Source organism: Typopeltis vanoorti, chromosome 1, assembly GCF_054136105.1.
Source record: "Typopeltis vanoorti isolate ZY-2024b chromosome 1, IOZ_Tvanoo_1.0, whole genome shotgun sequence".
Lineage (NCBI taxonomy): Eukaryota > Metazoa > Arthropoda > Arachnida > Uropygi > Thelyphonidae > Typopeltis > Typopeltis vanoorti.
This window is the reverse complement of record NC_143549.1, coordinates 60,436,284-60,449,696: the sequence shown is the minus strand read 5'-3', so window position 1 is coordinate 60,449,696 and position 13,413 is coordinate 60,436,284.

The window sequence follows — 13,413 nt, the reverse complement described above, 5'->3', positions numbered from 1 at the left end:
TACAAATATAAACTTAAAACAACTAGCTTTGATTATGAATCAATACATAACTGGAAAAGAAATCGTATCGAATGCATAGGAACTGTTACAGAATATAAATACGCGGAGCGTGGATGCTAGCACATAGTCAGATATTGTTCAGCAGATGCGCCCTATAGTTAGCCGCGAAATTAAACTCTGATGTGTGGAGCGATCTTATAAGTGATTTCCAAATGTCACGTAGGATCATCCCTTGGTTTCTGTTCAAAGTACCTTGTGAGCGGATTACCACTGCAACTTCTTTTATGTTACGGGAGCTGAAGTCATCTTCTACGTACGGCATAGAACTTCTATTCCATTTAATGGTGGTGAGTGTTGGAAAAATGGAATGCCAATCCTGAACTGTCCTCTCTGTTGTTGTTGACGTGTCCAATGTGCTACCTAAAACGTAATATCTTCCAATAAGCAGACGACACGGCCATGGTGTCCATTCACAATACTCAAACACAGCATACATAAATATGCAACACGACGTCAGTCTGATCACTAACCTGCTGACTGAAAACGGGATATATATATATATATATATATATATATATATATATATATATATATATATATATATATATATATATATATATATATATATATATATATATATATATTCTTCTTCTTTTTTTGACTGACTGAAATCGAGAAAATAGATAACAGTTAATTTAATGGAGCACACAACATGTTTCGTCAAAACGATTTCTTCAGGTGTGGTAACACTTAAAGCAAATTAAAAAAAAACATAAAAACACTGTGCCATTATAATAACAGACTTGTAAACTGAGGTTAAGTTTGAATTGTCGTTCTGTAGTTCTATTGTTGCGCAAATGGGAGCGTATGAGTTTACGCGTACGCCAGTTACTAATGGCAGAACAATGCGAGTCAGGTAGACTATAACTGAGGTTGCTGTTGATGTGAGAAGGATCTAAGACAATTTCTTTGGACTCAACTATGCTCCGTTCCACTTCATCGTGACAAATATAAACGTTGGATGTTGAGTTCCAATCTATTCCGTGTTGGCGGCCTTCATCGTTTTTGTCCACTGAGAATAAGACTCAACTTGAGAGTGCACTTGCTCTCATTCTATTGTATGAAATGTCTCTCTGATGTTCCCCTAGCCGTAGGAAGATTGACTTCACAGTCTGGCCATAGCATGGCCTCCCACAATCACATATTATTTTATATACACCAGGGAACTGAAGATGGTTGTGAGCTTTTTTTGATGGCTTAGAACTGACCTTAGTTTTGGAAGAGTTGAAAAACACATTTTTATATTAATTTTTTTCAAAATTCTTACTAGTTTTCGGGAGAGCGAACTGATGTACGGTAAAGAAATATAATTCTTAGGGTTGTTAGGGATCTCTGTGTTGTTTCTAGGGTGCTGGTATAGTTGCCTTGTTTTTTGAAGAGTATCCATTATTTGAGAAAGTTCTAACGTTCTATTCCAACTCTGATGCTGATCAGAGTTGGAATAGCCATACAAGTTATCTACACAACAAACTCAGGATAATAGCAATTATCGATTAAATACGATAAATACGATAAATATGATTAAAGACACAGCTCTGACACTCATAAAAATGCTAACCTATAAAGCATTATGTGAAAACATTTTAAGATACGCAATCACATCATACGCATTTTGCGCAGACTTAACAGGTTACAATGGTTGCAAGATAAAATGGTAAAACTGATACTCTTGGAACAAAGAGAAGAGCCCACACTCATACAGGCAGCAACGGCAGAACACAAAATATTTAAGTTAAAACAGTCATGCCACTACACAGTCATGCTAAAACATTACTTCAGTCAAACCTACAGAGTAACCAGAACAACGTATCAGATAACAACCGCACAGTCAACAAACTACATAACATATAAGTTGTAATAATCACTACAGAAAAGTCACCCAAAGTTTCTACAGACCTGACATGATAAACAAACTGCCACTCGACGACAGAAACTTATGGATCTACAGGGAACTGAACTTACTTGACTTGACTTGACTTCTTGCTCTTTACCCCTATAAGGTGCATGAGGCCACGAGTTTAGCGTGCCATCCTCTTCGATCCAGTGCTGCTTCTCTTGCTTTCCCCCAGCTCGACCAACCTAGTTTGATTCATTTTTGGATTACCATCCGGTGCCATGTCATTTTGGGTCTTCCCCTCTTCCTTTTACCATCAGGCGCCCACTCAATGCTATTCTTGTGTGCTTTGATGTTAGCATTCTCAATAGATAACCTATCCATGTCCATCTGTGTTTCTTTAACTCTATGGTAATGGGTTTGGTTGTAAATTTCAATATTTGAGATTTTATTTGGCTAGTAAATTTTGAGAATTCTGCGAAGACATTTTGTTTGGAAGGCATTTATTTTATTTTATTGTTGTTTGGTTAATTTTCATGATTCACTTCCATAAAATAATACAGATTTAATATTTGAGTTAAAAATTGCACGTTTAAGTTTGTTTTTATATTGGATGATTTCCAAATTTTCTGTTAAGTTTTAAATGCGTAGCAAGACTTTTTTTTATTCTTATTGCAATGTCTTCGTTGGCCACCTTCCATGTTGACAGTTGCTCCGAGGTAATTAAAAGTGTTTGTCACTTCTACTTGATTTCCATTTATAAAGATTGGGTCATTCTTTTTAGTGTTGATTTTTAATATTTTGGTTTTCTTCTCATTGATGTGTAAGCCTATTTGTTTAGCAGTTTCCTCTAACTTTGCTGTCTTAATTTTCATGTCTTCAAATCTAGATGATTTGAAGACATGATGATTTCAAATAATAGCACAATGGCGTCAGCATTCCAATTTTCATGTTTTTCAGGGTATGCCGCATTATCCAATCCATGACAATGATGAAAAGTGTTTCAGACATGACACAACCTTGCTTAACACCAGTTTTCATGTAAAAACTTTCGGAAGCTATTCCATTTAATACAATTCGTCCTTTACTTCCATCATACAAATCTTTTATAATGTTTATTATTTTGTCAGGAAATCCATAGATTTTCAGGATTTTCCATAGACATTCTTTGTCTATGCTGTCGAAAGCTTTGGCAAACTCAATAAAACTGAGATACGTAGTTGGATTTAGTTGAACACTCTGTTCAATTATGTTTCTAAGAATAAAAATTTGATTCACTGTGCTTCTGCCATTTCTAAAGCCTGCTTGTTCTATTCTCAGAATTTTCTCAATGCTATTTTTTATTCTACTTATTATGATTCTAGTGAAGATCTTTGATGGTACTGACAATAGGCTGATTCCTCTCCAATTGGTGCATTCTGTAAGATCACTTTTTTGGGAATTTTAACAATTTATGATTCTTTCCAGGTACTCGGAACCTTCTCAGATGCCCATTTGATATTAAACAGTTTATACGGTACAGTTGCTGTTGATTTTAGGTCAGCTTTGAGAAGTTCAGCACTAATGTTATCATTTCCACTTGCTTTTCTATTCTTTTGGATCTTGATTGCTTCCATGATTTCTTGAATTGTGATCTCTCCCATGTTTACATGAAATTCGAATTGATTTGGCATCTCTTCGAAAGGGGATTCGATATTTGGATTTATAGAGCCGTGTTTAACATTTAATAATTCTTCAGAGTACTCTTTCCATCTTTGTTAGTCTTCTTGCTCTTGAGTTAGTTAGTAGTTGACCATTTTTATCTTTAACCCCACATTCATTCATTCATTCATTTGATAGGTTCCTCCAAGTTGTCTTATAATTTTATAAGACAACCTGGAGCGCATTTATAAACTTCTCCAAGATTTCCAGTATCATTCGCTCTCTTAGCATCCTCAGTCAAAGATCCTTGTGGAATTCCAGCCAAAATTTTACGTTGAGTTGGGATAGTTCCGTTTATTTTGACCTACATTTTTCTGTTTATAAGATATGATTTAATTAAATGTATCATCTTCAGAGATATATCAAAAAGAATATGTTTATGAATTAAGACATAATGCCAGATTTTGTCAAAGGCCTTTGCAATGTCGAGGAATACAGCACCGGTATGCTGTCTCCAGTTGAATCCTGTAATGATATATTCCATCAAGCGATGGATTTTTTGAGTGGTGCTGTGGTTTCGACGAAAGCGAAACTGTTCATGCTGAAGATTTTTAGTTTGTCCACTGATTCTGGAATTTTGAAGAGGATGATGATTTTTTCGGCAATTTTACCTAGATTTGATAGTACACTGATGGGGCGATAATTTTGAGGTAAATGTGGGTCTTTGCCCGGCTTATGAATTGGAACAATGTCAGCAGTTTGCCAAGAGGGTAGGGAAGTATTGAATTCTAAGGACTATGGCTTTTCGAGGTAATCGATAGTTAATGGTATTCCTCTTTAATATTTATCGCTATAAATACAATTATTTTATTGGTGTTTCAAATTTTTGTAATCTTTTAACATTTAATAATTAAGAATATTTTTAAATCTAAAAAAATGTTACTTAATAGATCATATATATATTTCTCAGTTAAATAATATTATTTCCATAATAATGCATTTAAATACTGTATATTATTTACGATTTCAGCCAACTGGAATGCTAGTGTAAATAATATTTAGAAAATACCGAACAGCTTATTTTCCTTACTGAAAGTAATAATAATATTTTTGACAAAGTTTATTATCATATATAGTATATACATATATACGATTAAAATATGATTCTTACGCTTGATGCTAATATTCAAAATATACAAAACGTCGAGTACATTCATATCTTAAATAAATTACATAATAATAATGATAAGTGCAGTTAAAAACAAATTGATCAGTATAAGTAATTAATATTCATTACATACTTTTGAAGTCGGCATTTGGCTTATATGAAAGTGCATTAAAATGTATATTTAGAATAATAATTATTTTCTGGAACGAAGGTTACAATTTGGGTTAATTCTATGTTCTTTTCTAAAAGTTTCAACCATTTTGTTCAACTGCAAGCGTTATTAATTTATTTTTTGTTATTTTTATTTTTTATTTTATTTTATTTTTGTGGTTTTAGAGCAAGTACTTCATTTAATTAGCGCATATTTAATTTAATAGAACATTTTAATAATAACAGATAAGTTTATCAGTACAATAAAATAGTTTTTGCGATATGTAGTCGGTTTAAAAGTATGAGGTATATTATTGGCAGATGTTGAATACGGTTTACTCATATGAATAATCAATAATAATAATAATAATAATAATAATAATAATAATAATAATAATAATAATAATAATAATGAGTATATAAATGATCTCGGATCATTTATATACTCATTTATATAGAGATCATTCTTGGAGACCACATAGTGTATGTGGTCTCCAAGAATGATCTCTACGAATAAAATGAGGTATATTTCAGAATAAATGGTGTTTGCTTCTGTATTTCATTGACCTTTCACCTTGATAACTTAGAAGAGACCATAACTCCATCGGAATCTAATCCTCCATTCATATCCCTCGGGTCATTTGCAAAATGACGAATCGCATGCATGTAAGGAAACTCGGGAGGGAGAGATTCTTCATCACGTGCCAAAGTCGCAAAGACCATATAATTTTTTCGAGCTTAAGACCTGATGTGAAGTAGAAAAGCGCATTAAAAACAACAGGAATTGAATATATGCACACGCCGCATACTCAGTTATATCACAGAATACACGCAAATTCTGGACGCGTCTTAGACATTAGGTTATACTACTTGCAACTCCATTTAGCTTACTTAAGAATTTTAAAATGTTATCTATTCATTATAAGTTGCTTCTCACGGATTTGGTCATCCGAAGCTTATCGGAAAGCTATTCAACGTGAAATAAATCGGACCAACAGAAATATTGCCTAAAACATTACTGATAGAAAAAATATATAAAAAAGAAATCTTATTCAAATGCTGATTTAATGAAGGAACTGAAAGAACAGAATTATCTAAAACAAGGCTAAGATCACAACAGAACAATAAGATGTTGAAAATACTAGCTAAACAAAATAACAAAGTAGAAAAAAAAATAGAATTGCATTATTTTGAATTAGGCAGTAAAGTAATTTATGACGTATTAAGGCGTTTGGTTTCTGTTGATCAATCTGTCTGTTTTATAGGAGAGAAAGTAGTTTCATGAAAATTATTCAATGGAGATCCTAAAATAATCCAACTTAAAACTCTACATGAGCTCTACTCTAATATACTTCTTGGAACAACACGCCAGTTTCTACTGGACAGTTAATGGACTTCTAATATTGCATATTAGAAGTCCATTTTTAGTTTCTCTTCTTCTACGTGTTAGGCCTACTGGCCTCTTACAGAGCTATCTTATGCCTTATAAGTGGTGCCCGTCCCGAGGATAAGGTGACTAGCCCTATGTCTCCCGGTGTATTCTATGGCTGTAGCTGCGTGTGTTCACGGGGCCGGTTTGTCTGCTTGTGGGGAGAAAAACCCTGCTGTCCACGCCCAAGACCGGCTAACTTGACTATGTCTGAGAAAGATCCTTAAGCTCTTCAAGTCGAAGACGGGAATCGAACCCAGGACACTGCTTTCCCGGGCATATGGTTGCGAAGCGCATAACCACTTGGCTAACCGCGCTTCGCAACGGGAAAAAGAGTCAGAAGAAGACCAAGATGTAGGTGGATTGATGCAGTTAGAAGCGCCTTAGAAGACCAAAATATAAGATCTGATAATATTTCAATCTTGCCAGATAACAGAAGAAAATTTTCGATAGAAAATTAGTAATAATGTAAGCAAATGTCTCTTATGCTCTTTGATGATACATGTGGAGAATTTGATATTGACGATGGTTGTATAATACAATATGACAGCAATAACAAATATGAAATTAACGTTTTCATAATAAAATAACTTAATATAATGATAATAACTGCAACAGCAATACAATATTATCAAAATAATAGCATGTAACAATAACAAACCTAATTGAGTGCGATGGCGAGATAGATTATGTCCTTGGCTCCCTCCTCCTCTCTCCCCCCCCCCTATAATCTGAGATTTAATTTGTGCGTTTTTATGTACGTTTGTGCGGACGTTTTGTATATAAAATTCAAACCGGTATGCCATTCTGTTAAATACTGTATTAAATTCACTTTTTAATGCAAATAATGATGTTCTTTATTCATCGTCTGTTATATGCAAAAAAAAAAAAAAATTAATTCATTTTCTTTTCGTATCATAAGAGCTAATAGGTTTCATAATCGCATATTTTTTCTAGATTAATCTTCAATTATAATGATTGTGTAAATGAAACTCAATTTTTCGAAATGCTTTTCATAATCCCCGCTATCTGTTAGGGATACAGTGAGGGGGAAATTTTTGAGCAGTTTGCTCGCCCTGAATGGGCATGGAGATTATGCATCGCTACAGGAAATTAAATGGCTTTTGGTCTTTTATGTTTGAATAGATCCGTTGCATCGTAGGTTACAGCTTGCTGAACCACATCATTTGGGTGTGTGGACGTTTTTAGGAAAAACTTAGTTGCTGAAGATTGTAGGAAAGAGAAGATATTAAAGAATATTTGTATCTCGATGAAGTTGATTGTCTCTGACGAACCATGGAGCATTTGGAATCACACGTAAGCACTTGTATCAGTTCTTCCTTTATGACTGGAATTTACTAACAATATGGACGTTTTGCTTGGCAACAAGAATCAAATAGAAAAGAGAATGTCTTGTGATATTGGATATTGTATACTACTAACTTTCTTAGGAACTTAAGAAAATTTGGATTTTCCCTGCATGTGTGATTTTCTGACTGCTGTGTAAGTTTTGGGCCCAAATTTAAATAGTAATGCTTCCGTTCCTCTGTAGGCATTTTACTTGCAGCCAGTTGAACTGCGAAAGAAGAAAGAGACTGGGGGGAGAGGCTGTAAAAAAAAAAAAAAGAAAAGTCAAAGGAACCTTTCATTGATCACCAGGAAATCGAGAGGAAGTTTTAGAAATCGCCTAGAAAGACCGCGCATATAACGGAGCTTGTGTCCATATGCCGGCAACAGACGTTTTCCGTGAAGTCGGAAGCTACATCTGGCAGCTAAAACAAGGCGTCCGCTCGGTGCAGCACAGGTGTGAAACACTCGTAATACCTGTTGCCCGTCAGCACGGCGTGAGAACGTGAGGAAGCTCTTTTTAAAAAAAAAATCCCGTTTTCGAAACAATCACCAGAAGGTCCTTCTGTTTGCAAATCTGGGAAAGAGAAATGCGGAGAATAGGAAGTGCGATAGGAAATGCAGAGGGCATGTCCAGACGCTGGGGGAGGGGGAAGAATTCACTCTGAAGAAAGTCTTTTACATAAAAATGTAACGGGAAGAGCTCCGCTAGTTTTTTATGAGGAGTTATAACACCCGTGACAATTCTTGTAGATTCTCTACCCCCCCCCCAGTCTTCTCTGCTTGATCAAACGAAGTGCGACTAGCATCGTGGAAAGCGTCTGATTACGATTTCCTTTTTTTTTTTTCACTTGTTTTAGGCTTGACAATGAGTGGGAGAATACTAAGTAATTTGAGGATTTGTCCAAATAAAGGCACTTCATCTCCTCCCCTCCCTAAAGTAAGTGCTTTAATAAATAGAAATAAAAATTAATCCCCAAAATGGCTTTCATGCAGAATATTCACTGCTGCGAATTGTTACTCTACAAATATTCAAAACTTCAAGTCCCATCAAGGATGGATAAGTACGAATCGATTAACCAATGATTTCAAAATGGTATTGTTTCGAAAGGTGTGAAACGTTCAAAGAAAAAGCATGCATTCAACAAAAAAAAAATAAAAAAAACTCATACAAGTCTGTGCACATAATACCTACACAGACACCCAGGCTTTTTAAAAGCAATCGGAGAAATTACTTTTTACTCCCCAGATGGCTCCTACAGAAGGCTGAACATTACGAACTTGTAATTCCAATTGAAATTGAAAATATGTAATAATAATCAAGGGGATACAAATCCCTTGTTGTTCAACTGCCAGTAAGCAAAACTCTAATATCGAGAACTACGAATCTATGAGTTTCATATATACCAAAAAACTATCGGCGAATCCAAGTGTAAATGACCACTTGGTAGTACAGCACCAAGGCAACTCGAAGCAAAGGTGGGGCAAGCATGTGAAAGTATGTAATGTTAAACGATAACTGGTGTTTGAACAGAACTCTGTTTTTTCTTTTTAATCCAGAAAAAAGGCACATGGAATAGTCTTTCTCTTCCGACCGCAACAAAATTAATAATTATATTTTTTATTTAATTTAAAAAAAATGTTGATAATATACATATCACGGATAATTGATTTTCGTTATTGATTTTATTATACTTGTGATGCGAACATGTGGTGTTGACATAATTTTTAACTAAAAACATTTTAACTGCTACTGCGCAGTGGGTATCGTTGGAATTTTCATTGCGTTTTGCTAGTGGTACAAAATAAAAATCAAGAAATTCAAGTGCGTGATTTATAGTTATAATTAAATTTAATAAAAGCATATTTACATGCACAATAAAGAGATGTCGTCAGAGGAACATACTTATCCGCATTTTTGTGTTAGTCTAGGACTTAAAATAATTTTTTTAACAAAAAAACAACATGGGTCATTACATAAAGTGGAAAATTATTGACCAGTGAATCGCCTTAGTATTATAGACAAAGCAATAAAAATTAATTAGGAATCTTATCCAGAGTATATTCTTTTTGGATAGGAATCATTCGCTGGGTACATTACATCATGGTTTCGTTAAGGAGATATCAGTTAAGACAATGCTACTTACTTTTTCGAAAAGGTCACAAAAGAAATAAACGAAGGTAATGGCTATGATGTAACTTATTTAGATTTCGGTAAAGCTTTTGCTGACTTCTACATAAGCCTACTGATTCAAATGTACAAGATGATGGTCACCTAGCGAGATGGGTTGGGAATTAGCTAATTGACAGACACAGGAAGTGGCTTTTACAGGAGGGTTTCGGAAGAGCCACGTCGTCAAGAGCGGGGACCACAAAGTTCGGAGTTAGAACCCTTATTTCTTAACATAATTAAGTGCGGAATTTTTTCTTTCTTCGATGATGATGCGAAGTTGGGCAGAGTAGTCAATTCCTCAGGTGAACGTACAGGCTTTAAAAAATGTTGATAAATACAAAGATCTGGATATTTTGGTTGGTATGGAATTTAAGTAGGAACTATATTGGTAAGATAACTAGAAACTTAGCAGTTGTGAGATTAATTAAAGGAAGCTTCCCCTATAAGAGTAAGGAATTTGCGGTATAATTCTGTGAGCTGTATTGCGCTGAAGCTTTTTTTCCCCTGTATTTAAAAATACAGTCTGTAATTAAATTATAAATAAATTCTTGAGTAATTAGTAAAAAAAAAAAAACCGATGATGCCTTTATACATGTCTTTAGTCAGGCCTGTACTGGATTATGGCTCCGATCTTTACTCATCGAAGGTTTTAATAGATGTCCAAAAATCGAAGGTATTCGGAGAACTTGAATGAAGTGTAGAGAGGGATTTATTATGATAGATATGAGAATCAATCGGTTGGAGGCGAAGAGATAAGTTAATTCAATTTTTTAAATTGATGCAGGCCATAATATATGTAGCCGGTCTGGTTACTGAGTGATTAGTGTATCCGCTTTCCAGCCAAAAGGAGGTTGCGGGTTCGAATCCCTCCGTGGGCATGAAAAGCCAACAAAAGACTGGTGTTTGTGATTGCCCGTGAAAATATTAGTGGTGGTGGGCGATATATGACGTTGGTGTAGTCGCAGTTCGTTGTAGTTGGTGAATTGAATGGTGGAGACGGAGAGTTGTAGAATAGGTGCTCTTCCCTCGATGAGTCTTTGGACTCCCTGGAGGTGTCGCACAGTAATAATAATAATATATGAGGTATACATTAAAAGTCTAAATCACGAAACACAATCATAAAACCGAGTTACGTGTGTATCCTGGTATAAATCTACATTTAGGTATTTCGAGGTCTTAGATGGGCATGTCTCCTTGTGGAAAGCCAATAATAATAATAGTTTGCGTATCATTGGAGTTTTCTAATAATTATTGTATAGTTTTAACGACTTTCGCATTTTATTTCACGTTTATAAGATATTTTTCTTTAGAATGATGGCTGATGTTATACTCGTAAAGATGGTGTACAGTATGATTTGTAGTTTAATTACAAGATATATCAAAACATAATGAATGAAGAGCGGAAGTTTTCAATACTTAAACTATTTAAATTGTCAAAGCTTGAAGTTTCGAAATCATTCAAGACGCTTAGGGGAATTAGATGTATTTAAGAAACAGAACCATAAATATTCTTAATGTATAATGATGACGGTGTTGTTGTAACAACAACAAAATTTGAGCGTGATTATGGAGTAGATGCAATAACGGGTATGTAATTATTGCACTAAAATAATGATATATATAATTATTAAAAGGCATTCGCTAACTTCTGAAATATGTCAATAGATGGCAGTGATATCTCCTATTTGTATTGGGATTTCCCGATTTATCTCTTCTAACGAAGAGTAATTAAAACATTTTGTGAAAATTTATCAGTAAACATTTTATGTAACCAGAAAAGACAAATGTGCATTTTTAATTATATATGGAAAGTCATGAAGTTATGTTAACTTGAACACACTAATACATCATCTGGTACTAAGTTAGCATATTCAAGTATGCCTCTCTAATGAGGTCTCTGGAAATAACTGCTGTTATATAAACATTCAAATGCTACCCATTCAGGTTTCTCTCTCTCTCTCTCTCTCTCTCTCTCTGTAAAAACTCGCTTAAATTATTAATAAACTTCTTTGTTGTGTACTTTGAATCGAATTTTAATTTTTTAAATCGAGTACTGTAGATAGTGTTATAAAATTGTCATAACATTTATTTTTATTATTTTATTTTCAGCCGTTCCATTCCTATTTTTGAAGGGTGTCGTATATTTTTAATAATTAAAAAATAGCTTAAATTATTTAAAATTAGTTATTATTTTTATTCAGTTTATAATATTTATTGTGATTATTATTATTATATGGATAGGTACCTCTATGAAGTCCGATGACTCATCGTGGGAGACCCAATCTATCACAGCTCTTCTTGAATCCATTAACAGAAAAAGCACTCACAACTGACACTCTGGCAATCCATTCCACTCATTCACCACTCCCCAAGCAAAAAATCTAGTCCTCACACCCCTATTAACCACACCTTTATTCAACTTCCAGGAATAACCCCTTATTCTGGTCCCTCTAGCCAAGTGCTGTAACATTTTCCCTGCATCTCTCCTATAAAATCTTTTAAGCAGCTTAAATGTTTCTATCATATCCCCTCTTTTTCTTATATCAACCAACTTCTGCAATCCACACACCCTTAATCTACCCTCATTGGAAACATTCCACAGGCTACTTCACCATCTTGGTCACTCGCCTCTGAATCCTCTCGACTGCTTCCTCATCCCCGAGAAACCCAGGGGGGGGGGACCAGACTTGAGCACAGTAATCCAGATGCGGGCGTATCAAGGCCTTATGAAGAAGCATTACAACTTCCTTATCTCTACTTGTTAATGTGTTATTCACTAGCCAAGTAATCTTATGTGCTACCTTAGCAATATGTCCTCTAAATTTTAACTCTGTCTATCACCACTCCTAAATCTCTAGCTTCATCTATTTCCTGGAGTAAAGTGCCATCAATGTGATAAACGGCTTGTAATCTATTTATCCCAAATTGTATGACTTTACATTCCTCGACATTAAACTGATACACATTAACTTCTGTCCATATTGACGGCATATTTTAAATGTCCTGAATGCTTTCTACATCGCCTTGATTAACTATTACTCTACCTAATTTTGCTTCATCAGCAAACAACTGAATATTTCCTTTCAGGTTATTTCCCATAGCATTTATGTGCAAATTAAACAGCAATGGTTCAGCACTGAACCTTGCGGTACACACCAGTCATCTGTTTTTGCCTCGATTCTGTCCCTCCATATCATTTAATATCTGTCTAGCAGCCACCCTCTTATCCATTTAACCAGTGTCATGTCCATCTCCGTTTGTTCTAATTTGTGTAACATAGTATCACGTGGTATTCTCTCAAATGCCTTTGCAAAATCCAGCAAAATCATGCGATAGCCATTTCTTTTATCCAACCCAGCTGTTACACTATTATAACAATTAGTAAATTACTAAGGCATGACACCTTTCACAAAGCCATGTTGACCCTCATGCAGTATCATATTTTATCCACCCGTTCTTGAATTCTTTTCTTGATCAATTTTCTAGTACTTTTACCATCACGCCTGATATATTGATTGATCTATAATTTGGTACTGCATTCTTAGAACTTCCCTTATGCAAGGGAATTATTTTACCCTCTTTCTACTCCCTTGGAACTCTACCAGAGCTTA